The sequence below is a fragment of the Periplaneta americana genome, chromosome 1, assembly GCF_040183065.1.
Source record: "Periplaneta americana isolate PAMFEO1 chromosome 1, P.americana_PAMFEO1_priV1, whole genome shotgun sequence".
In the NCBI taxonomy this organism is placed as follows: Eukaryota; Metazoa; Arthropoda; class Insecta; order Blattodea; family Blattidae; genus Periplaneta; species Periplaneta americana.
Window position 1 is genome coordinate 3,180,742 of NC_091117.1, and position 26,759 is coordinate 3,207,500.

A 26,759-nucleotide genomic window follows, 5' to 3' on the forward strand; every position below is an offset into this window, starting at 1 on the left:
AGGAATTGGTTGGGTCACCTGGCTGAGAAGAAACTGCATACTGAAGGATGCACTGGAAGGAATGGTGAATGGGACAAGAGTTCAGGGCAGAAGAAGATATCAGATGATAGATTGGAGAATGCTAGGTTGGGCAGAAAATTATGAATGAATGAATGAATGAATGAATTAATTAATATTGACTTTATACAAACTGTGGGTATAGTTTAGAATTTTCTGATATTCATCATGGACTCTCTTTTTTTTATCGAATGGACAGTTCTTAAACTTATCAGTATAATTGGCTGATTGGTGTATTAACTGATTTCAACAATTTTAGACTATTTAAAATATTTTTAAAGTGATTTACTCATATAAAGCAATTGTCGTAGGTCCATCCTGACATTTTATTTCAACTTTTATGAGGTTAATTCTTGGAATTATGTAGGAAGTCTATGCTGCATAATTTTGATAAAGCCTATCATTACAATAATGTAACAAATTAAGAATATGATTTGTAAAACAAAATATTCAATGCTAGAGGTTCTTAGTAAGGCAACGCAATCCATTCCATTTCATTGCGAGACGTTCATCATGTTAGCAACACTGTTTAGAATGGAAGATAGTAGTTATACACACAGACACACATCCAGATCACACATGCATGTATGTAAACAGTGGCAATGTCATCCAAACGAAACATCATCGTTAAAACAAGGAGTTTTTACAAGTTCAACGTACCACTCTGACATAATTGTTTCAAATAACTAGTGCTAAAGGAACGCCTACCCTAGGGTTGTATTGTCCGTTTGTTGAAGAGTATTTGACACGGTAAGCTCAAGCTTTACAATCATCAAATAGGATTCATTTTGGTCCATTCAGGAAGGACATAGGCGCTGACGGATGCCACATTTGGAATCTAAAAAGACAAGAGGTTAGTGGGTTAGCGTTACATGCACAACCGTGAGTTAAGCAACACACATTGTATTCCTGAGACAAAGAGAACCAGAAATGAAGAACTGAAAGAATGAGATGAGAGTTAAAAAACACGACCACTACTATGCTGAACACAGCTTTAGTTTTTAGTGGCATGTTGTTACGTAACTGGACAGAGAATCTGATATCTAAACATGTAAATATTATGTAAGTTGCAACCGAATTAAACAAAAGCTGTTGAAGTATCAAATCAAATTTGAGTAGGCCTAAACTGTGTACTGTAATCTTCATCTTACGATGTTTGGATGACATATATACGTCCGTTGATGTGACATATTAATGAATTAAATACTATTATAGTCACAATCATGCCGTGGTATGAAGGAAAAATTTCACTACCTCGAACGGGAATCGAACCTGCGACTTCCTGTTCTCCGGTCAGGCGCTCTATCACTGAGATATCGAGTTCGTTTCACGCCAAAGGCTCGGAATTATCCTTTCATACTGGCGACTCTGTTATAGAAGTGACTATAATAGTATTTAATTCATTAATATGTCACATCAACGGACGTATATACGTCATCCAAACATCGTAAGATGAAGATTACTTTTGTAAAGTTTCTTTCAACCCATAAGCAGTGCTGACTAAGATCAGACGCTATGGACAGTACTCTATAACAGAGTCGCCAGTATGAAAGGATAATTCCAAGCCTTTGGCGTGAGACGAACTCGATATCTCAGTGGTAGAGCGCCTGACCGGAGAACAGGAAGTCGCAGGTTCGATTCCCGCTTGAGGTTGTGAAATTTTTCTTTCATACCATGGCATGATTGTGACTATAATAGTATTTAATTCATTGTGTACTGTAAGTTTCGAAAAAAGAGTTTGAAAGTTAATTTTATAAGAATCGCTAAATAGAGTATACACTACAAAGAGTGAACTGTAAATAATATAATTAATTTCAAAGGGTTATTTTTTGTATTATTTCAAACGAAAACATTTAATACAATTGCTCGTTTTTGCTTCCTTTTCGAGAAAAAAATTATTTTATACGAAACATTTCATAGTGTATTTTAGAAAAGCCATTGATTTAATTCCCAATATGCTCTGTCAATTTAAGAGGGCAGTGTATAATAATAATAATAATAATAATAATAATAATAATAATAATAATAATAATAATAATAATAATAATAATAATGAATAATTGATTAAATGGCGATCTTACTCGTGTTAATTATGTAAGCTTGTGTGGCTTACAGCTGTTTCGGTGCTATTCGACACCATCCTCAGAGCCTACTAGATCTCGGCACTATCTCAACTTCGCTGCCTGTTGTGTGGGTGCGTTCGTGTGATGAAGAGTTGTGTCAAATAGTGTGTGTGTTCTGAAATTGATCTGTGTGTTGAGAATTTGATCAGGGTGTGTTTTAGTGTGTATGTATATTTCATATTGTTCTAATGTGTTGAGTTTTTGGTTCTTGGGTTGTATGTGTAGGATTTCCATGTCTGTATTTATGTTATTGTGTGTGTGGTTAGCATTAGTTATGTGTTCGGCATATGTAGATGTATTGTGTCCTCTGGTTATTGCTTTAATGTGTTCTTTGTATCGAGTTTGGAATGATCTGCCTGTCTGTCCAATGTAGAAACTGTCGCAAATATTACATGTGAATTTGTATTTGTACTTGGTTTTAAAAGTATTAATTGATTTCCGCACTTATTGCTAGTGAGGAGTTCTAACTTCTAACGTACTAACTGAAAAATTGTGGATAGTTCATAGCATGCTTTATACAATTCTTTCACTATTCCAAGACTCTGTTTCATTTATCCCGTTCTCTGGTTGGTTCATTTTAGCTCTCTTAATCCCAGTAATGTAGTAGTGATAGTAGTACTAGTAATAATAGCAATGTTAGTACGGTAATAGTAATGCTAGTAGAAGTAATGCCAGTAGTATTAATAACAATGCTAGTAGTGCTAGTAGCAGTAACAATGCTAGTATCAGTTAGTAGTAATGTTAGTAGGCTACTAGTAGTAGTAGTAGTAGTAGTAGTAGTAATTCTAGTAGTAATAATAATGTGAATAGCAATAATTCTAGTACCGGTAGTAATAACAATATTAAAACTAGTAACAATTTTAGTAGTGTTAGTAGCTGTAACAATGCTAGTATCAGTTAGTAGTAATGTTAGTAGGCTACTAGTAGTAGTAGTAGTAGTAGTAATTCTAGTAGTAATAATAATGTGAATAGCAATAATTCTAGTACCGGTAGTAATAACAATATTAAAACTAGTAACAATTTTAGTAGTGTTAGTAGCTGTAACAATGCTAGTATCAGTTAGTAGTAATGTTAGTAGGCTACTAGTAGTAGTAGTAGTAGTAGTAATTCTAGTAGTAATAATAATGTGAATAGCAATAATTCTAGTAGTAATAACAATATTAAAACTAGTAACAATTTTAGTAGTGTTAGTAGCTATAACAATGCTAGTATCAGTTAGTAGTAATGTTAGTAGGCTACTAGTAGTAGTAGTAGTAGTAGTAGTAGTAGTAGTAGTAGTAGTAGTAGTAATTCTAGTAGTAATAATAATGTGAATAGCAATAATTCTAGTAGTAATAACAATATTAAAACTAGTAACAATTTTAGTAGTGTTAGTAGCTGTAACAATGCTAGTATCAGTTAGTAGTAATGTTAGTAGGCTATTACTAGTAGTAGTAGTAGTAGTAGTAATAATAATGTGAATAGCAATAATTCTAGTACTAATAACACTATTAAAACTAGTAACAATTTTGTAGTGTTAGCAGTAGTAACAATGCTAGTACCAGTTAGTAGTAATGTTAGTAGGCTACTAGTAGTAGTAGTAGTAGTAGTAGTAGTAGTAGTAGTAGTAGTAGTAGTAGTAGTAGTAATAGTAGTAGTAATTCTAGTAGTAATAATAATGCAAATAGCAATAATTCTAGTAGTAATAACAATATTAAAACTAGTAACAATTTTAGTAGTGTTAGTAGCTATAACAATGCTAGTATCAGTTAGTAGTAATGTTAGTAGGCTACTAGTAGTAGTAGTAGTAGTAGTAGTAGTAGTAGTAGTAGTAGTAGTAGTAATTCTAGTAGTAATAATAATGTGAATAGCAATAATTCTAGTAGTAATAACAATATTAAAACTAGTAACAATTTTAGTAGTGTTAGTAGCTGTAACAATGCTAGTATCAGTTAGTAGTAATGTTAGTAGGCTATTACTAGTAGTAGTAGTAGTAGTAGTAATAATAATGTGAATAGCAATAATTCTAGTACTAATAACACTATTAAAACTAGTAACAATTTTGTAGTGTTAGCAGTAGTAACAATGCTAGTACCAGTTAGTAGTAATGTTAGTAGGCTACTAGTAGTAGTAGTAGTAGTAGTAGTAGTAGTAGTAGTAGTAGTAGTAGTAGTAGTAGTAGTAATAGTAGTAGTAATTCTAGTAGTAATAATAATGCAAATAGCAATAATTCTAGTAGTAATAACAATATTAAAACTAGTAACAATTTTAGTAGTGTTAGTAGCTATAACAATGCTAGTATCAGTTAGTAGTAATGTTAGTAGGCTACTAGTAGTAGTAGTAGTAGTAGTAGTAGTAGTAGTAGTAGTAGTAGTAGTAATTCTAGTAGTAATAATAATGTGAATAGCAATAATTCTAGTAGTAATAACAATATTAAAACTAGTAACAATTTTAGTAGTGTTAGTAGCTGTAACAATGCTAGTATCAGTTAGTAGTAATGTTAGTAGGCTATTACTAGTAGTAGTAGTAGTAGTAGTAATAATAATGTGAATAGCAATAATTCTAGTACTAATAACACTATTAAAACTAGTAACAATTTTGTAGTGTTAGCAGTAGTAACAATGCTAGTACCAGTTAGTAGTAATGTTAGTAGGCTACTAGTAGTAGTAGTAGTAGTAGTAGTAGTAGTAGTAGTAGTAGTAGTAGTAGTAGTAATAGTAGTAGTAATTCTAGTAGTAATAATAATGCAAATAGCAATAATTCTAGTAGTAATAACAATATTAAAACTAGTACAGTAACAATTTTAGGAATGTTAGTAGTAGTAACAATGTTAATTAAAACTAGGGAATTAAATTTGGCAGCAGGATATGGGTTCCAAACAAAACTAGGAGCTGATGTTGCCATTTTATGATCCGCACATGTGGTCAGAAACTAAACAGATAAATTCTGGCGGTCTTACTGTTACTTTATCACACACACAGAATAAAGGACTTGAGAATATTTAATACTTTATTCCTTACAAACCATCACATGTTTACTTTCCATGCTTCCCTATTAAAAAGGTCTAACTTGTATTTTAGCCATTTTATCACATACTGATGCCCTTCCCTTTTAAAACTTTAAGCACCAGGTAAACAGTCCTATAATTGTTTAAGACCCATTTTGCATTCCTGATAATTTACATTTCTCATTTATTTTGACATGAAAAGGTCTTATGTTTAAATAGTCCCTTCTACTCAGTTTGGGTTCCAGTCTTAAAAGGACTTAAGTGCGGCTATTTTTGAAAATAATCAAGAAAATTGTTAAATGAGCAACATTACCTATTTTAGAAGAAATATAACAAATAATATCCAGGAAAAACCTCTTAATTAAAAGAACTCTATAATTGACACCAATTTCAATCTTTCTACTGCTCTCCTGAAAATTATAAAATTTTTACTTAAGACTTTTTCCTCCTAGCACAGAAGTATAATGTGAGACTTTCACCATTTCCTAGATGTGATGACATTACCGGTACCGTTTCGGATTCCTATGTCGACTTCTTCATCAAGGAAAGTAGAGAAAAGGAATTTCGAGAGAATAGGTTTTGATGATGGACCCAACAGATGGGTTCTCCCATTCTTCCTTTAAAAATACGTATCAGTATTGAGGAACAAAGTTAGAAACGATACAGTGCACAAGTTTAACAGAATGATGGCGCAAATGAGAATGCTAAGAGGATTTGCTGGATATATATAAATGAAAATATAAAAATCTTTAATTTTAACGGAAAGTTTAAAGTTTAAAAACAAAGTAAGTAAGTTGGAAAAGATACCTACATTTTAAAAATGAAAGAAACAACACCCACATAACAGATGCTACAATCTGAAGACGCTGGGAGAACTAACTGTGAGCTCACCTCGAAGCCGATGACAATGATGATACATTCTAATAATTTTCTGGCACCATCCTTCAGTCGTTTCTTCTGGTTGTTTTCTACGCTAACCAAATATAACAGACACACTTCCACACTCAAAAACATTCTTGAAATTAAATATCAGGACAATTAAGTAATTAAAATTCCTCTTAGAAAGTTTAATTATGTTACATTTCTAGTAGGTATTTCACGATGCTGTATCAACATCTTAGGTTATTTAGCATCTGAATGAGTTGAAGGTGATAATGCCAGTGAAATGAGTCCGGGGTCCAGCACCGAAAGTCACCCAGCATTTGCTCATATTGGGTTGAGGGAAAACCCCGGAAAAAACCTCAACCAGATAATTTGCCCTGACCGGGTATCGAACCCGGGCCACTTGGTTTCACGGCCAGACGTGCTAACTGTTACTCCACAGGTGTTAAAAATAGAAGGTATATAGAGACGTCACTAAGTGGGGGCAAGGTAGGGCGATTGCCCCCCCTCCCCCAGTTTAAGATAAAAAATTAATTTTTGAGTAGTACTACTAAATAAATGTGAGAACTGTACTTTTAATAATAAAATATTCCACTTTTATAAACACGTAGGGTGCTATTCATAGACATTTCACTAGCCCGCGCTACGAGCGTGCTAAACTAGCCCCGGCTATCGACTGATTACTTGTACTGGATTCATATCATATCATATCGCTAACATTGGTTTATGAATACGAAAAAACGCTAATTCGCTGATCATCCACCGGAAGCCCGCGCTAAGAATGTCTATGAATATGGCCCTTAGAAACAAAAGACGAGATTTGTTTGGGTTAGTTCAGAAAATTGTTTGTGGCAATGGTATATCATCTGGTGTTGGAAATGCATAATGATATTATGACAGTGCTCACCTTGCGTTTAACTGGAGGAGTCGCTGTCGGAATCCGCAGCAGGAGCGACAGGCTCTGGCTTCTCCTCCAGGATCGGCGTGGGCTCAGCCGGCTTCGTCAGGGTCGCTGATATGTATGCACCTGGCCCCTCTCCTTGCGTGTGTTCGATTCCCACCCTGAACACAATCAATTGCAACACTCACTCCGAAACATTCCAGCAATTAAAACTCAGGGTAATTACATAATCAAAATTTCTTGTAATGCGTCCTGTGCACAGCTGATGACAGAGATGTGTTAAGGCTCATTCACAATGAAAATTAAACATAACGTAAGCGTTAACTTAACGTTACAGTAAAATCAAGAAGTCATACCATCATTCACGATGGGAAGAGATAATTTGTATAAACAAAAGCCGCCCTAAATAAGGGTTCGATAGATCGGCCTACTAATCAATTCATAAAGAATAATAAGTAAACAAAACAATTTTGTGACACTTGGAAAGAAAAAGAAAAAACATTAAGATAAGAAAACGTAGGAAATCATTTACAATAAAAATTTTGTTGGGTACAAATGATTACTAATTATAGCTAGGGATGATTTTAACACGTGAGATCCTATGGCAGCATAACAGCAAACATACTTGGTAACCATGGAAACATAACAACGACGCCATTTCCTCATATTCTGTCGTATACTTCAGCGCTCGACGATTGTATTCTGTTTGCAAATCACGTAAGCATAAGCATGAAAGTTTGGAGTTTGCAAACTTTCATGTTAACGTCTAACGGTAATGTTTATGTCAATGCTTATGTGAATCATTGTGAATGATCCCATTTGGTAGCCTGGGCGCAAACTTCTGTGTTTATGTTACGGTTATGTTTAATTTTCATTGTGAATGGGCCTTTACTGCGCCTAAGGCGCTAAATCAAATGTCGAGATGAGCACTAAAAGAAATGGATCAGGATCCTACATCCCTCTCTCCACAGAAGTTTCTGCATTCTTCCAAATTAAAGCCTTCGGGACAGCAGCCTTAGTTTTTGCATATACCGTCGGCACTTGGGGCGAGTTTACTCGCACAGTGCAAGGGCGAGGACTGCGGCAGTTCCTCTCAATGTGCAGGCTTTAAAAATCTTCCGGCATTCCTGTCCTGATGCTGTCCTATCATGCTTCTCTCATCTTACCCCTCATGTGGTACAGTGTATTCGTAGCTCGGCCGGACCGTTCCGAGGCGGCCTTGGACTGGGTGAAGATTGGCGCGCCTGCCGCCAGAGTAGCGCTGTAGCTACCGCTGACGCGCCAGTTAGTCGATTTGGATCTGTCGTGAGGGAAAGACGTCTGTGCGAGTGTTGTGAGTAAAATTGTGTTGTCTCGTGGTGATAAAGTTCTATTAATAATGGTTGAGTACACTTTAGAACAACGTATTTTTCTCTGTGATGCGTATGTGGAATACTCTTCTGCAAGAAGGTGTCCAAGAGAATTTGAACATCGGTTTGCAGGTGTTCGAATTCCTAGCAGGTCAACTATTCATGACCTTGTCAATAAAGTCAGACGTACAGGATCTTTTTTGAATAAGAAACGTGTTCAACAACGCCGTGTACTGACAGAAGAGAAGCTTGATGAAGTAGGGCCGGTTAGAGCACTCATCCCGCAAATCACTGCGACGTTTAGCACAAGAGGTTAACATTTCCAAGACGTCAGCTTTTGTGGCGACGAAACTTCTGAAACTTAATTTACAATTCATTTTAATATATCAATATGCCTGGTAAATTATTAATAAGTATTTAATGAATTTCAATCTTAAGGCATATAAACTTGCAAATGTTTATTTGCTATTTAATAACAATATATGAACGTTTTCGCCGTTTAGGGCATCTTCAGATATAACAAAACATATTATCTGGACCTATGATAACATATTATGCAAATAACAAGGAAAATAGAGAACAATATATGTGGTACATGAAATTCATGAGCTTTATGTAGATATAACATGAAACAGGATGAATATTGAGATAATCTTTGAATTTGAACTTAGACTGGACGAATATTTTATTTTATACATATAGCTCATGTTACAATTAATATACAATGTTTAAAATTTGTCAATGATGTTAATTTTAAAATTTAAAATGATGATAATAAAATATTTAAAGTAATCATGGCTGAAAGTTGTCGTAAGTTACAAGATAGTATGCGTAGTAATGTTCTTGTGTTTTGTAATTATTTCGCTTAGAGAGGCCGTTGGCATTTGAATGAATGTTGTTTGACGTTGATGACTACTTTACAATTGATATACAGTGATTAAATTAGTCAATGTTAAAATTTAAATTTTATAATGAAGATAATAAAATATTTAGAGTAATCATGGCTGGGAATTGTCGTAAGTTCAAGATAGTTTTCGTAGTTGATGTTGTGTGTTTTGTAATTGTTTCACTTAGAGGTCATTTCAAAGTCAATGACCTCTAAGTGAAACAATTACAAAACACACAAGAGGTCATTTCAAAGTCAATGACCTCTAAGCGAAATAATTACAAAACACAAGAACATTACTACGCATACTATCTTGTAACTTACGACAACTTTCAGCCATGATTACTTTAAATATTTTATTATCATCATTTTAAATTTTAAAATTAACATCATTGACAAATTTTAAACATTGTATATTAACTGTAACATGAGCTATATGTATAAAATAAAACATTCGTCCAGTCTAAGTTAAAATTCAAAGATTATCTCAATATTCATCCTGTTTCATGTTATATCTACATAAAGCTCATGAATTTCATGTACCACATATATTGTTCTCTATTTTCCTTGTTATTTGTATAATATGTTATCATAGGTCTAGATAATATGTTTTGTTATATCTGAAGATGCCCTAAACGGCGAAAACGTTCATATATTGTTATTAAATAGCAAATAAACATTTGCAAGTTTATATGCCTTAAGATTGAAATTCATTAAATACTTATTAATAATTCTGAAACTTAAGCCGTACAGGGTAACTGTAGTTCATGCTTTATAACCACAAGATCCTGTAAGTAGGGTTAATTATTGCAATTGGTTTGTGCAGTCCGTTCATAAAGGCGACGTCAACCCACTTTTAACGTTCTTCACTGATGAAGCGTGGTTTCATCTTCACGGTCACGTTTCTACTCAGAACAATAGATACTGGGCTACCGAAAATCCCCATATTATTCGTGAAGTTCCTCACCACGCTGCAAAGGTTGGGGTTTGGTGTGCAGTGAGTGCGAATAGAATATTTTTCGACACAACCGTTGATTCACACGTTTATGTAACTTCAATTTAAAATAATGTTTTTCCGCAACTAACAAGAAATGAACGATTGAGTGGCTGGTTTCAGCAGGATTCAGTTACAGCGCATACTGCTGCGAATTCTATGCATGAATTGCGAAGTGTGTTTGGTGACAGAATGATTAGTCGAGGATTGTGGCCACCTCGTTCCCCTGACTTATCTCCATGCGATTTTTATTTATGGGGAACGTTAAAGAATAAAGTGTACGCATCAAATCCGCACACGTTACAAGAATTGAAGGACAACATCAAGAGAGAAATACAGGCAATCAGTCAACACGAACTTTTGCGAGTGAACCAGAATTGTTTTCGGAGATAAAGGGAATGTGTTCGAGTTGAAGGTCATCAGGTAAGCCTAATGTTAGTAGAGTAGTTAGTGTTCCATGCCGTCCACACCTGTGGAGTAACGGTCAGCGCGTCTGACTGCGAAACCAGGTGGCCCGGGTTCGAATCCCGGTCGGGGCAAGTTACCTGGTTGAGGTTTTTTCCGGGGTTTTCCCTCAACCCAATACGAGCAAATGCTGGGTAACTTTCGGTGCTGGACTCCGGACTCATTTCACCGGCATTATCACCATCATATCATTCAGACGCTAAATAACCTAGATGTTGATACAGCGTCGTAAAATAACCCAATAAAATAAAAAATAAAAATGTTCCATGCCCATGACTTGCCGGTCGTTTACGTGTAACTCTGGCGGCAGACGCGCCAATCTTCACTCAGTCCAAGGCCGCCGCGGAACGGTCCGGCCGAGCTACGAACGCACTGCCAAATCGCGGTGTTAGTGACGACGCGGTGTAGCTGTTAGGTTACGTCCATTTTTAGATTTCCCCTTCAAAATTCTCTGAAGATCCTTCAGTGGAACAGCGAAACTCGGAGTGAGACAAGTGGCCAACAGGCTTGGAGCTCACACATTCAGTTCTTCTCAGCTCCAAACTCCTTTGCAGGACGTGTTTTCGCATAAATGTTTCCCCTCCCATTCATGGATTGAGGTACTAGGTTAGGAGCCGTACCTGTACTCGTGGCGGGCGAGGTAGCGCACGTACTTCTCTGGCGGGTCGTCCTTGGCGCCGTTCGCCAGGGACACGGAGCGCACGGTGGTGTGGGACACCTGCGTGGCCGGCATCGTGAACTCCACGTAGCAGTACTCTGCCAGCTGCTCCGGGATCTGGTCGTACGACGTCAGGCCCATCCGACACACGAACGAGTGGGTGGTGTACGCACCTGTAATTGAACCATCACCAGTAGTTGGTAACCATCAGTCAGCCTTCATAACTTAGTCTAACTACTGGGTGTTCAGTTCAAAGTGTGTCATGGCTCGCTGTATGCCGTCATGTGGCTAGTCGATGAGCCTAGAGAATTCAATCTTCCTACACTTCCGCAGAGGCGTATTACCTACGTGCCAGAGAAGTTGCCTAGCAAGTACGGCGTTCATTCTGAAGAGTACTTACCGATACGTATGGTAACGCCTGCAGTGGCAGGAATGTGAACTGTTTGGAAACACGTACTGAGGTGAGTTTTTTTCTTACTGTCGGGATATGGCGAGAGAGTTAAGACAATTACTTACGTATTTGTTGACATTAACTTGGACGGTCAACATGGACACGGAGCATTTGATTTGTGATGTGGAATGTTGCCGTACGCAACCGATGATAACAAATACCCTGCGTACGACTTTCCCGCGCAAAACACAGTTCGAAAGAGGTTATGGTAGCACACAGACCGTACAGACCGCCATCTGTTGCTACGACGTTCAAGTTATACCGTACGCGTTCTCAAATTCAGATTGAATGCCTTGAATAATAGGCAACTTCTCTGACATAAAAGCTAAAACTCGCTTCAAATCGCTGACTCTCAACAGTGACGTCATGACACACTTTGAAATGAACACCCAGTATACTAAAGTATCTCATTCCTTGTACTGTTTGTTTCAAGTATTCGCCATGTGGAATGGTGATCATTATACAAAGTAACAATATCAACAAAATTTTACTAAAATATTAAATAAATATTTCAGTGCTAAGATATCTTCGTTTGTAAAGCATTTGGAACATATTTACGTAATTATTTTCAAAATAAGCCTTTAGAGATTTAACACTGCTTCCAAGCAAATAGAATATTATAAATCTGCGTCATTAAAGTTTGTTAGCCTCATAATAGTATTAATACTGGGTGTTCATTTCAAAGTGTGTCATGACGTCACAGTTGTTGGGTAACCGATTTGAAGCGAGTTTCAGCTTATATGTTAGAGAAGTTGCCTATTATTTAAGGCGTTCTTCAATCTGAACTTGAGAACGTGTACGGTATAACTTGAACGTCGTAGCAACAGATGGCGGTCTGTACGGTCTGTGTGCTACCATAACCTCTTTCGAACTGTGTTTTGCGCCGGCAAGTCGTACGCAGGGTATTTGTTATCATCGGTTGCATACGGCAACATTCCACAATACAAATTAATTTGCTCCGTGTCCATGTTGACCGTCGAAATTAATGTCAACAAATACGTAAGTAATCGTCTTAACCCTCTCCCCATATCCCGACAGTACGTATTTCCAAACAGTTCACATTCTTGCCACTACCGGCGTTACCGTACGTATCGATACGTACTCTTCAGAATGAACGCCGTACTTGATAGGCAACTTCTCTGCCTCATAGGTTATACACCTCTGCGGAAGTGTAGGAAGATTGAATTCTGTAGGCTCATTGGCTAGCCACATGACGGCATACAGCGAGCCATGACACACTTTGAACTGAACACCCAGTATTATGAAACAAGTTTATAATGTTATACCACAGGCTAGTATATTCAGTGACGAAACTCAATACGTAGTAAATATGCATCCATAGATAGTTGCTCACCACTAGGATCGCTAATATCGCCTCATTACAGACAATGCGAAATAGTACTACTGTTCCTAGCACTCTCGCAACTTAAGCTTCGTGACTGTGTATACTAGACTGTGGTTATACTTTATTACATGAATCAATGTTTAGGAAACGGGCGAATCGAATTCCTAATTTTGATGCGTGCAATAACTGTATAATATCATAAATGTGTTTCGTATGTTATTTGTTTCTAATAACAATTAATAAAGAAATAACATCAGATTTGTAATGATGAGCAGTTTGATATCATGGTCTATGAAGAAAGAGGTTGCTATGACAACAGTAATGTATTAAATATTATAGCATGTCAAATCGTTTCATAATGTTAACTTTATAGCACAAGTTATGCCGTCATAATAGAAGTCGTGACGTTTTGGTTGGCATGGTGATATTTTATGGCTCTAGTACAATAATGTGGCATATCATGCACGATTTTTACTAACGATAAAGATTGTTTATGCTCGACCATGCCGAAATGTAGTAATTATACACCTGGTAGCAGACCTTTAATGCATGTCATTAAAGTACACCTACTCATTAAAGGTCAGGTCTTTCAGCCAATGACGACTCAGGTTACAACTGTTCAGCCAATGACAGGTCAGCTTTCTACCGTTATAAAACCGCAAGTATCGATTATTCTCGGATATGCAATCGAAAGAGAATTAGCGAAAAGTCACGGAGGCTGGAAATCCAATACTGTCGCAGAAGGTTATGTTCTGTTACTATAATAATTAGCGTTAATTGTAAATAATATTCAAATAAATTCAATTTGTCATCTCGTTTTTCAATGTCTAATTTAATTTTAATGTTATCTCTGTAGGTTCTTATGGCCTAGCAAGGTCAATGTGCACATCTGTTCCACGGAAAAAATCAATACTTTCGCGTCTGCGCACATCTCACAACATACGGGACATTGCTCAGAAATTAATAATATCAAGTTAGAAATATGGTCGAGCATAAAAAGTCGTATGAAACTGGCCTATAATGGTGATTAAGAAGCTCGTATGAAAATTATGAAACTCGCTTGCGCTCGTTTCATAAATATCCATAATCGCTCCTTAATTACCTCCACTATAGGCTCGTTGCATAATGTACTATTATAATGCTGGAGTACGAAAAGTGATTTAATGGGTAGTAAGGTAATGTTGAATGGAAAATATGACTTTGTGTCTGTAGATCAAGGATGGCAGGGAATTTTCAAATATATATGGGTGGACACCCTGATTTAGGTCTGGTGACTGTGCAGGCCACGGTTACATTTGAAAATTGTGCGTTTCCAATCATTCAGACTATTCGAGCAACATGTGTTAAGACATTGTAATAAAGAGAAATTCAGGGACAAATTCCTCAGCAATAGAAAGGACAATAAGCCTTTTTATATTGACAGAAGAAGGATATAAACTTAATTTTTCATTCTTCTAGCCTTCAGTGAAGTTTCTGAGTGTTCAATTACTGCTGACTTCAGTAAAATTTCGGATTTACCGCTCTACTCTTTAAGTTGAGCCTCACCTTGGCCTTCCTTGGGCAGGCGACTCATCCGCCAGACAATGGCTCTGTGCTGGTGCTCGTACTTGGCCTGACCCGACGTCACCTCGATGAGCGACTGCTCCAGAGTCTCCACGGTCCCCAGAAGGCGTTCGATGCCCTTCACCTTCCCTGTCCTGCCGTAGAAATAACACAGTGTAATGGCTAGTGCTGATTCTAGAATTAATAATGCAATTTGGGTCATAATTAATAATCTTAATCTATATATATATATATATATATATATATATATATATATACATATATATATACATATATATATATATATATATATATATATAATTTGAACTGGTAATGGAAATTACGGGAAAACGGCTGAACAGATTTTAATGAGTGACCCCTCATTTTCATGCCTGGCATCCAAAGTTTTTCGGAAAAGTAGTAGTTTTCAGTGAAATGTCGATTTTCCTACATAATTTTCCTATTTTCCAAAATCCATCTGTTGTCAGTTTTGAGAACTAATTTTATTGAATCACGGCCGACTTGATTGAATTTCAGAACAAAACACACACTACAATAAACAACAGGCTATTACACGAAGGCCATGACCTGCAGGATTGCCGACATATTTAGAGCTCAATTCAATTTGTTATTAAAAACTGATTCTGCAGTGTATAATTTTCTGAGTACAGCTGTGTATTGGATATTGAAATCTACGAAACTTGAGGTGGTTTGATGACATTATTACCATTAGAAATTAAATATTATTATAGTTAATATCACAATGAATCTATTTTTCATTAATTGTACATAATATTGATGCTATATTGATGACATGAAAGTGAAATGTTTTGTGATTATGTAAGTAAATGTAGAGAATATCTTAATTTATATCTTCATTTCTATAATTTACTGAGTGGTTGCTATATATAACTACAAAACTTAAGTAAGATAAAAAATATTGTTATTAAAAATCAAATATTTTTATACTTATTAACCCAGTGGGGTTGGGTCTTTTTCATATACTTAATAGCGGTGTAGTGTAGATATTGATATGTGTCATTGTCTTCAGTATTGGCTCGAGAGAGCGTAAAAATTACAATTCTTAAGGAAAGATCAAAAGGTATTACTTACTGATAAAATAAGAGATCATTTCAGCAAGATCTCTTAGTAGGATAAAATGATTTTACGCTCTACATTTTAAGTTCTACATGCAGCAGCTATACGAAAATGCTATTGTTCGAAAGCTTATCAAACCTGACATTTTTTTAACTTTCGCCTACAATCCACAATGACCTGAAATAGCTACTGCTATCGTCCTGACATTGATACTTGAGTTTTCGCGTTGAAACTCAAAAACTGAAGTTGGATAGGTTCAAGAAAAAGTATTTGGCCTAAAAAAATCCATTCAGAGGGAGTATGTTTCATTATTATGGAAGCAAATAGGCCTAACTATCAAAAAGACAAGTATTCTTCATTGAAAATAAATCTGAAAAATTTTTATTTGAACGTCTAACGAACTTAGTTTGCAGCAGTATTTGCTGCACAAGCTACTAGTATTATATAATTTGCTGTGTGGTGAATCGATTACGTTGGGGCATCGTGTTGAAGCAATGAGAATCCTGCCCACCTCGCTGTTTTCCTTAATCCATTCAACCAAATTCTTAAAATATGCCGAGATTTCTAAGAACTCCGTAGCTATGTACAATGAAGACTCTAAATTAATGCAGGAAACGAATAGGTACTTAATTGTCTATCAATACTGAATTATGATTTACAAACTACTTCAACTTTTTCATTCATTCATTCATTCATTCATTCATTCATTCATTCATTCATCCAGAGGTGAGCCTGCCTGGAGAGAAATAAAAAATAGGTTGCAGCCGCCAAATTACTCTTCAAGGAACGACCACTCATATAAATTGAGGGAAAGAAGACAGAGGACGGACACTGGAAAGTTTTCTTTTCTCAATTTTACTATCAGGGACTAGAATGCTTTACCTGCAGACTTACTAAAGGCTTTACCAACAACCAAAAACGTATTTAAAAATAGGCTTAAGGACTTTACTAATAGACGGTAATTATACACAGTATTTAAAGGGTGTAAATGATATTTTGTTATTGAAGTGTTGTATCAGTGAAGAAGTATGTCGTGTCAGTGAAGTGTGTTGTGTCAGTGAAACGTGTTCCTGTCAGGGAAGCTTTATAGTTTATAGTGGCAGTGCAAAGTATTTGAACAGTGAAATGTTTTTGAAGTGTTAGTGAAATCAGGATAGAATCAGTGAAATGTGTCGTAGTTCCATTGCAGTGAGTGAGTTGACAGCGAAATGAGTGTAATGTTGAAAGGTACTTGTGCAGATATGAACATATCATACTCGTGGGTTTTAGTTCGAACTTAGATTTAAGATACAAATTAGATTTATTTTAAATGTTATTTTAAGTGATCGTGCTTCATTTAATTTAGAATATTCCCTATTATTATTATTATTATTATTATTATTATTATTATTATTATTATTATTATTATTATTATTATTATTAATTATTGTTAGTATTAATTATTAGTATTAATTATTGGTATTATTATTATTAACTGTATTTTTAATTAATAAGTTTATTATTGTCATTATTGAGTGTAATTAGTTACCACTGCCACCGGGTATATACCCATTGCAGTGTGAATAAATACATACATACATACATACATACATACATACATACATACATTCATTCATCGTTTTCTATCCTATTGTAGGTCCTTCACTGCAAACCTATAGTTCTCCAATTTTCTCTCTTTTCCATCTTCCTTTTAGTCTCCACATAGATCCATATAGGTTTGCCTGGTGTCCCGTATTTTACCCACATTTTCTCCAGTCTCCTGTTTCATACAGGGTGAAAAGTAATTAAACCGACAAACTCCGGGAGGCTGTATGGGACATCAATACAAACACACTTCTTCAATGTCATATCTGCAGTGCCTGGGTAAAGTGACACAAGTCAGTTTCCACAAACCTTTCTTGATAATTTATTGACAACTTACGGAACATCTGCTCGCTTGGAAAAAAATACATAGGTATTTCTCCCATTACAATAATTGAGGGGTTTGCCGGAAAAAGGGCGTATATGTCAATATGGTGAATTGAGATACAGGCAATCTAAGATTTTAAAACGCACCTGAATAAAATGTTATACAGATAGTGAACAGAATTATACATTAAATTAAAAATCTTAGCGATTATAAATGTTTTGTAGCATTTAGGCAATTTATATTATTAAATTTCCTTATATTTGTACCATATAAAACTTCGGTCTATACGCCCTTTATCCATATAATGATTTGCTTAGGGGATTTAATGTAGATTTCAGATTTAAATTTCACACGGAATTCAAACAAAGATACATTTTATGACATTTATTATCTACTTCTAAAGTAATTTACATTATTTCAGATATACTGAATAGACATTAAGTACGCAAAGCAAAATCTCTGAATATAACAGAAAAAGAAAATCTCCATTTTGTGTGAACATAAATAAATAAAATTTATTCTTTGTATAATCCTGATAACAATAAGCCCAAAAATCTGAATATTGTAACAAATCTCTTTACTTACTTACTTACTTACTTACTTACAAATGGCTTTTAAGGAACCCGAAGGTTCATTGCCGCCCTCACATAAGCCCGCCATTGGTCCCTATCCTGAGCAAGATTAATCCAGTCTCTATCATCATATCCCACCTTCCTCAAATCCATTTTAATATTATCTTCCCATCTACGTCTCGGCCTCCCTAAAGGTCTTTTTCCCTCCGGTCTCCCAACTAACACTCTATATGCATTTATAGATTCGCCCATACGTGCTACATGCCCTGCCCATCTCAAACGTCTGGATTTAATGTTCCTAATTATGTCAGGTGAAGAATACAATGCGTGCAGTTCTGTGTTGTGTAACTTTCTCCATTCTCCTGTAACTTCATCCCTCTTAGCCCCAAATATTTTCCTAAGTACCTTATTCTCAAACACCCTTAATCTATGTTCCTCTCTCAGAGTGAGAGTCCAAGTTTCACAAACATACAGAAGAACCGGTAATATAACTGTTTTATAAATTCTAACTTTCAGATTTTTTGACAACAGACTAGATGACAAATGCTTCTCAACCGAATAATAACAGACATTTCCCATATTTATTCTGTGTTTAATTTCCTCCCGAGTGTCATTTATATTTGTTACTGTTGCTCCAAGATATTTGAATTTTTCCACCTCTTCGAAGAATAAATCTCCAATTTTTATATTTCCATTTCGTACAATATTCTCGTCACGAGACATAATCATATACTTTGTCTTTTCGGGATTTACTTCCAAACTTATCTCTTTACTAGCTTCCAGTAAAATTCCCGTGTTTTCCCTAATCGTTTGTGGATTTTCTGCTAACATATTCACGTCATCCGCATAGACAAGCAGCTGATGTAACCCGTTCAATTCCAAACCCTCTCTGTTATCCTGGACTTTCCTAATGGCATACTCTAGAGAAAAGTTAAAAAGTAAAGGTGATAGTGCATCTCCCTGCTTTAGCCCGCAGTGAATTGGAAAAGCATCAGATAGAAACTGACCTATACGGACTCTGCTGTATGTTTCACTGAGACACATTTTAATTAATCTCTTTATAGAACATAAAATATTTCCGTCTGAATCTACGAGTTTCATAAGTTTGTTTACTCTTAAAGCAAGGACAATAATGAACATAAAAAGCAGTCAAAGGAAAGAACTGGACTGACTAAATTGAACTATATATATTTGCTTAGTCTCTACCAAGAGAAAACACACACAGTACAGTATGCGTAACACGCAGCACTAGCTCTACTTGTAGACTGACTGACTAAATCACGCACGCACGCAGCCCTGTCCTGCAGGTATGTACAGTACAATCAAAACAAAATTTCGCTACTATAATTATTCACTACATTTTAAACCGTTTTCCCGAAGAACGGCGTAGAGGTCTATCCGCCTTTCTTCCGGCAAACCTCGCAATTCATACAGAAAAAAAAAATCAAATCTACATAAACCAGTGTAAGTTGTCAATAAATTATAAAAAAAGGTTTGTGAAAACTGACTTATGCCACTTTTCCCAGGCACTGCAGATATTGTGTTGTGAGGCATTGTTTCGCGAGGACACCAGATCTTAATGTAACACAAACCATTGTCATTCTTTACTGCTTGATCTCTTATAAAACATTTATACACCAAAATCACTGTAAAAGATATTAAAAAACATTTACACACAAAAATAACTGCAAAAGATGTTAAAAAATATCTCCATTGACCTGTACAGAAATACACTCATGGACAAAAAAAAAACCCGGACACTTCTATATTTGCTTGTATTTTGTTGCCAATTATTTCAAAATGAAACAAAACCCATTTAAACAAAATAATGTTTCATTTAGCACCTTATACGACAACATTTGAAAAAAAAAATATCTCTGATGAGAAAATTTACAAAAAATTACAAAGGGCGTATAACTATGGCCGCGTTTGGTCTGTTTTTTCATTTTATGGTGCCTTAAACATTAAAAACTCTTTTCAGTAACGGGTATTACCCCCTCTGGCTTGAATAACTGCATCCATACGTCTTGGCATGCTCTCAATTTGGTTAGCAATGTCTTCTTGAGGAATAAGTTCCCATTCTTCGCCAAGTGCTCGCCTCAACTCTTGTAACGATTCTGGTCTCGGTCGTCTATTCTTAACACGCCCTCCCAGCATGGCCCACACGTGTTCAATTGGGTTCATGTCTGGACTCCTTGCTGGCCATGGAAGAACATGGATTCCCACTTCTTGGAGATAATCTCCGACCGCATGGGCAATATGCGGCCGTGCATTATCATACATTGAAACAAAATTATCGCCTACAAATTGGCCAAATGGCACAACATGATCAGCCAAACATTCATTTATATACCTATCAGCTGTTAGTCTTCCATTTTCAACAAAAACCAACTCTGTACGAGCATCCGTACACACTCCTGCCCAAACCATCACTCCACCACCTCCATACGGCACATTTTCGGAAATGCAACACTGTGAAAATCGTTCTCCCCTCCTTCTCCAAACTCTTTCACGTCCATCAGGTGAGCACAGATTGAAACGGGACTCATCGGTGAACAGAACACAGCTCCACTGTCCATTTCTCCAATCCCTGTGATCATTTGCAAAACGCAGTCGTTCAACTCGATGCATCCTGAGAAGTCTGGGACCAGTTGCAGGTCTACTTGATATCAGTCCACTTGCTTTCAACCTCCTTCTAACTGTTTTGGCCGAAATTGGGCGTCCATGCATGTTAACAAATTGCTGGGCTACACTAGTAGCTGGCAGGTTGCGCTCCCTAAGAACTCTCAACACCATATACCTGTCTTCATTTGGATTTGTAGCTCTTGGACGACCCGAACCTGGTCTTCTGGTATATTCTAGGGTCTCTCTATACCGTTTTATGGCATCATGGGTTGTGCTTCTAGCCATATTCATAACATTTGCAATGTAACGTACACTGTGTCCATCATCGTAAAGGGCTACAGCTCGAGCCACATCTTCAGGTCGCATCTTGTTTTAAGACAAATGTTACAACCCCACTTAAACTCAGAAAATGTAAAAATAAAGAAATAACGAATGATAACGATAATGAAGCACAAAATGGTTAAGACAAAATTGTTATAGCTGAGACTCCGAAAGCAAAATTGGAATATTTGGTTGTAATGGCTTGTTTATAAAACAAAAAACAATCAACAATGTATACACGTCTCCATAACAACAGATGGCTACCATAATATTGTATGAGAAGATAATGTTTTGCAAAATACCAGCAAATATTAAAGTGTCCGGTTTTTTTTTTGTCCCTGAGTGTACTACATCGGTAGGACATGGATTCTCTAACGCGGTGAAGGACTTCAGGATTATCGTTTACTTCCCCTGCTGCATGAAATATCCGATCCAACAGATCGGTTTAACAAAGCACTGCACTGGGTCAAGACGTATAACAAAATGCGAATTTGTACAGTCGTCATTAACTGAAGAACGCATACGCCTTCTGCCGGTTTAATAAAGCCTCTGAGGAAAATATGGCATTAGATAAAACCGTTTGTTTTGGTGTCTCATACAACCTCCCGGAGTTTGTCGGTTTAATTACTTTTCACCCTGTATATTTGATAATGAATTTCACGGTTCACTTCTTCACTTATTTTGTCTCTATTTAGATTGTATATAACACATTGCGCTTGAATTTCTAAGGATGGAAAGAAAATGTAATGAGAAAGTAGGAACAAAAGTTAATGCGAAAGAGACAGTGGTGGACGGAGTAGGTGGGAGATCGCTAAATTGTTTGGACATCTGGTACGGATGGCGGAAGAACGTCTACCTGAATAACTATTTCAGTGGCGACAACAGGGAAGGGGACGAAGTAGACCAGGTAGATCATGGTGCGAGAGCTTCAGAAATGTAATGGGCGCTCATCTGAGAGAAGACGATGCCTGGCACACACAGCGTTGGCGAAGGACAGGAAAACGGCAAGATGCTGTCAGCACTTTAAATACTTTTTAGACTTCGATTGTGTTCGAAAGAATAATAATAATAATAATAATAATAATATAGTAATAAATAATAATAATAATAAATAATAAATAATCATAATAAATAATAAATAATAATAAACAATCGCCTGACATAATTAGGAACATTAAATCCAGACGTTTGAGATGGGCAGGGCATGTAGCACGTATGGGCGAATCCAGAAATGCATATAGAGTGTTAGATGGGAGGCTGGAGGGGAAAAAGACCTTTAGGGAGCCCGAGACGTAGATGGGAAGATAATATTAAAATGGGTTTGAGGGAGGTGGGATATGATGGTAGAGACTGGATTAATCTTGCTCAGGATAGGGACCGATGGCGGGCTTATGTGAGGGCGGCAATGAACCTCCGGGTTCCTTAAAAGCCAGTAAGTAAGTAATAATAAATAATAATAAAAATAAATAATAATAATAATAATAATAATAGTAATAATAAATAATAATAAATAGTAATAAATAATAATAATAATAATAAATAATCGTAAGTAATAATAACAATAATGATAATAAATAATAATGACAATAACAATACTAAATAATAAATAATAATGATAATAATAATGATAATAATAATGATAACAATAATAATAAATAATAATAATAACCAAAAATAATAATAATTTATTTATTTAGAATATTAACGTGTAAAACAACAGCACAAAGCCAATTACAGTAATAATAATAAATAATAATAATGACAATAATAGTAATAGTAATAAATAATAATAATAGTAATAATAATAATAATAATAATAGTAATAGTAATAAATAATAATAATAATAATAATAATAATAAATAATAATAAATAATAATAATGACAATAATAGTACTAGTAATAAATAATAATAATAGTAATAATAATAATAATAATAATAATAATAATAATAATAATAATAATAGTAATAGTAATAAATAATAATAATAATAATAATAATAATAATAATAAATAATAATAAATAATAATAATGACAATAATAGTAATAGTAATAAATAATAATAATAGTAATAATAATAATAATAATAATAGTAATAGTAATAAATAATAATAATAATAAATAATAATAATGACAATAATAGTAATAGTAATAAATAATAATAATAATAATAATAATAATAATAATAAATAATAATAATGACAATAATAGTAATAGTAATAAATAATAATAATAATAATAATAATAAATAATAATAATGACAATAATAGTAATAGTAATAAATAATAATAATAATAATAATAATAATAATAATAATAATAATAATAAATAATAATAATGACAATAATAGTAATAGTAATAAATAATAATAATAATAATAATAATAATAATAATAATAAATAATAATAATGACAATAATAGTAATAGTAATAAATAATAATAATAATAATAATAATAAATAATAATAATGACAATAATAGTAATAGTAATAAATAATAATAATAATAATAATAATAATAAATAATAATGACAATAATAATAATAGTAATAAATAATAATAATAATAATAATAATAATAAATAATAATAATGACAATAATAGTAATAGTAATAAATAATAATAATAATAATAATAAATAATAATAATGACAATAATAGTAATAGTAATAAATAATAATAATAATAATAATAATAATAAATAATAATGACAATAATAATAATAATAATAATAATAAATAATAATGACAATAATAGTAATAGTAATAAATAATAATCCTGCCGTCCGTACCTCCTGTGCGTGGATTTTACAGAGCCGTAGCGGAAGTGCTTCTCAACACGGAACAGATATATCCAGCACTCGGGAATCGGGAATCGAACCATGATGTCCTCGCATGGAATCTGGCCTAGCTTGCGACTTGAAAATCCCGGCACCAGGATGTCCGCCTTCAGCTCCACCTGCAAGCAATCACTTCATAACTCACTGTCTTGTATCAAAATTCATTATTTAACAGAAAAACTTATAAATTACTAATGCTAAACATTTTTTGCAATAGCTTAATAGCAAAGACTGTATGGAAACGGAAAGTAGAAACATTCGTAAACTATTTTTTTCTTTACAGGGATAATGAGAATCTATATTTCTTTAAAAAAAAGTGACAGGGAATTCATCGAACCCTTGTAATTGCACGAAACGTTTATGTTGTTCGTGTTTGTTATTGTGAGCATGGTTGGGATTGTAAGGATGTTTGGGATTTGAAATAAAAGTTTGATATTTCTTTTCATTTCTGTCTTCATACTCCCCGCATTTAAATTTAACAAGGCGGAGCCTTCTCGTTAACTACTTCATAATCGCTTCCTCATTCCAGGAGGCCTAGTCTGCAGACAACAATGCAATTGATAGTCGAAACGATTCACACATCATTATGACGCCAGTGAGTTGTTTGAAATTGTAATGAATAATAATATTATGTCATTACAGAGATTTGGATTCATTTGGAAATTATTACCACAGAAATACTTTAGAATTAGACAATGTTAAATAAATTATTTCGGTCTTTATACTCTCTGCATTTATTGATAACCCCATTTGTGTAGGAATAAAATTTTTTATTAAATTAAAATTGAGTTTAATATCTCTTTTAGTTTTTACATTTCCACCATGTTGTTTTTGTTTGTGTGACATAGCGCGTTCGGATGTCACAGTATTAATGAAGTGTTGCCAGATTTCTCTAATGTGAAGAAAATAAACGTTTCATGTTAAAAATCTCAAAATCGTTTTTCTGTTCTCACAATACTTCATTTGTATTTCGTGAAGACAAAATTATTCTTCTGTGGGGAAAGCCGTTGTATTATCTTGGGAAGAATTATACCGAGTGTGTAAAATGTACGCCCAAATTTGAATTAAAGAAATGTTTATTTACTTTTTCAACATCATGGTTACCTGAAACGGACCATAAGCATAGCATAATCGTCCTGGCTAGCGTAATCGGTAAAGCGCTAGCCTTCTGTGCTCGAGGTTGCGGGTTCGATCCCGGCCCAGGTCGATGGCATTTAAGTGAGCTTAAATGCGACAGGCTCATGTCAGTAGATTTACTGGCATGTAAAAGAACTCCTTCGAGACAAAATTCCGGCACACCGGCGACACTGATATAACCTCGGCAGTTGCGAGTGTCGTTAAATAAACCGTAATTTTTATTTTTTAACCATAACCATGACACAATAATTCTATTTACACTCAACGACAGCTTCACAAAATAATAGTAGGCTTAATAATACTGGTACACTGGATATGCTTGCATCAATAGAAGTAAGGCTTAATCTTGTATAATATACCCGGAACATTTAAGGAAATTCCAATGTCTATCCTCGAATTCATCATCATCATCATCATCATCATCGTCATCGTCAACGTCATGGATTAGGCCATTTCGGCCTGTTCCGGCGATGTCTCAGCAGGGTGTTCATCTCTTCCAGGGTCTTCCCACCTCGCGCTTGTCTCTAGGATTGTAATTTAAGGCTAACTTAGGCAATCTGCTGTCATCCATTCTGAATAGACTGTCCATTTATGTTTATAATCATGTATTTTTTCTTCCATACTTTGTATCTGCAAATTTTTTCTTATTTCTACATTCTGTATTCTGTCCATGATATTACTTCCATTCACATATCGTAGGAATTTCATTTCGGCAGTCTGTACTTTTCTTTTATTTTCTGCGCCCATTATCCATGTCTCGCTTCCATAAAGGATTGTTGGTATTGATAATGTTTTATAAAGTTTTAATTTTGTTTCTTTTCTTGTTTTTCTTCCTAGAGTCCTTTTGATGATCCCGTTTATAGCCTGGAATTTTGACAGTTTGATATACAAATCTTTATCTTTCTCATAGCTTATGTAGCATCCCAGATACTGAAAATGTGATATTTGCTCTATTGGGATCTTCCCTATTATTATTTTTGATCTCACTGGATTTTTCCCTCGGAAGGCCGTCACTTTTGTTTTTTGAAGTGATATTTTACAATTATATTTTTCTGAGACATTCTGAAATTTGTATATCAACTTCTGGAGGTCGTCTTCATTCTCTGCTAACATGAAGTCATTTGCAAACAGAATTGATGTAATAAAATACAAAATGTAGTACTTTGTTTAACACTACAGTGTATTTCATTTGCTATTCCTCTAAGTAGGCCCACATAACCCACACACCCAATATTTCCTCGAGGCGTGTGAAACAGAGAATGGGTCGGGACGGACCGCGTAGAAAACCATGTCTCCATGGCAACAATGAATCAGCCATAGTAAACGTTTCGTGTCATACGTTACAGTATCTAATTTTTCTCCCTTGTACCTCGAACATTGACGTTTCACTCAAAATGTGATATGAGAAATCGGTAGTTAATTATTATGAAACTAGCCGTACCCGTGCGCTCCGCTGCACCCGTTAGAAATAAATATAACGTTATTACATAATTAAAATAGGACATTTGATCCAGGGAACATTCGTGTTTGATAGAAGGATAAATCGTTTAATATGTTACTTAATTTAAATTGTATTAAAAAAATTAAAATGCGATCATTTTGATCCAGAGACACGCATTTGGTC

General features: G+C 34.8%; 1 pseudogene; it reads right to left on the reverse strand.

Moving 5' to 3' along the window:
* Positions 1-158: 158 nt before the first annotated feature.
* The window catches only part of LOC138699219 (uncharacterized), a 126,180-nt pseudogene continuing 99,579 nt past the window's right edge, over positions 159-26,759 (reverse strand).